The following is a 1858-nucleotide window of genomic DNA, read 5'->3' on the forward strand; positions in this document are numbered from 1 at the left end:
TAGCAAATTTCTTTCAAAAAAAAGAGGGAGAAATTTCTTTTAGAGAAGCAAGACCACAAAAACATAAACCATAAGGGAGAATTGTTTGTCTTCTAGAATAAAAGAATTCTTGCATTTTCTTCAATCCAGCCGCAATTGGTTTTTGTCCCTTTTGCTAATCCCTCATTTTCTTTTCACAGTTTGCTTTATCTTTGTGTTTTGTACACCTATCGGAAGCAGTTGCTGTCCCTCCTGTTTGAGTTTGTGTTACAGGGACACCACTTTTTGAGGCTTTTGTTTCATTAAATTTGCACTTTTTAGCTGTGTCTTTTTCTGTTTCGTTATAACTGCATATCGGGCTCGCAGTACATGTCGCGGCATCTCTTAGCTTACTGCAAGTGTTGTCCGCTCTTTCTTTCGCCTCACTACACACCCCTTTCTTTTTTAGCTGGGCCACAACTTCTGTTAGGTCCGCTGCCTTTTTGGTGATGTAGTAATTTAGAGCCCGGGCCAATCCCTCTAGGTCGCGTAGCTGTGCTAGCTTGGTCTGTGGTTTTCCTGACACCGCTTCGTCGATTTTTATCGCAGTCAACTTTCCCCAGAACCTTTCTGTGAACTCGCTTTGCTGCGCGCCGTATACACTTGTGATCTTTTGGCTTACTGCGTCGTCGTCGTTTGGTTTGTACGGTTCTGCATTTTTTAGTAAGATCCTTTTGACTGCTTTTTTTAATGCTTCGTTTGTTTTTAGCCCCTCTAGCTGTTTGCCGTCGATGCCGCGTATTACCAATGTTGTCGAAGGCTGGACTTCCTTGACGGCTTCCCATGCTTGCTTGTAGAGTCCTATGGCTTCGTGTTTGCTGCTGTCAGCGGAAGAACTGAATTTGGTCGCGTCCACATTGACAGCTGTGCTATCCGAGGTGTGAGATTTTGAGAACCTGCCTCCAGCGAATGGGACGGTCTGTGCTACCGCTGTTCCGCTCATGGTCCCACCTGATTGCCCTTTGAACAGGTTGCATTCTGTTCCTGAGGTGAGGCTGGCGTCCACGATGCCTTTGTCTGCTTTTAGCTGATCGAAGCCGGTAGTGGTTAATCCCGTTATGTCATTTGCCTGTTCGTCAAAGGTTGCGTATCGATGCTGGGCGCATCGACGTCTAAAGCGCTTATTGTTTGTTGAACATTGTTTGCCGATCCCGCCGCGTTGTTTGTTGATAGGCAGCCTTTGCTGCTGCCGCCGGGCGCAGCTGTCGTCACCTTGAAAAATTAGGCTATATGCCCTCGCAAAAACTCGCCCCGGGCTACTGCGGTTGGAGCCGCTGTTTTTTTGCTTTCCTGTTCTCCTACTCGCTGGGCATGCAGGCTTCGTAGAGTCTCGGCTATCGCGGCCCAGGCTCGTGCGTGTCCCCTTCTTGCTCCGCTGCCGCTGCTACTTCGGCCTGCGTAGCGTTTACTGCGAGGCTATTGATGTAGTTTAGGTCATGTTTGGTGATGGTTAGTATTCGTCCTGGCGTTTTTTCAAGGGTTTTCGAGAAGTCTGCGAGCGGTTTCCACTTGTCCTTCCCGAGTGCGCCTTGACTTGCTGCCTGTCCTGCAGAAACGGTTATCAACGCACACAACGTCCACGTGGCAAGCATTTTTTCAGCGCTCAGTCTGCTTCCGTCTGTATCTTGTCTTTTCTTGTAAGGTTGCAAGAAAAGAGATATGACAAAATGCTTTAAGTTGTTCTACGAGAGTTAACTTCGCGACAGCTTATTTCTACGCAGCTGGACTAATATAGCCGCTGGTTGCAGATACTGGATTAATCGTCCTCATTTCTGAGGTTTGACCGCTAGATTTTGGATCGTAGGTTCCTGTACATCTGTCCCTGTTGCAACCAAGTTTT

The sequence above is a fragment of the Trypanosoma equiperdum genome, assembly GCF_001457755.1.
Source record: "Trypanosoma equiperdum strain OVI genome assembly, contig: ctg_239, whole genome shotgun sequence".
In the NCBI taxonomy this organism is placed as follows: Eukaryota; Euglenozoa; class Kinetoplastea; order Trypanosomatida; family Trypanosomatidae; genus Trypanosoma; species Trypanosoma equiperdum.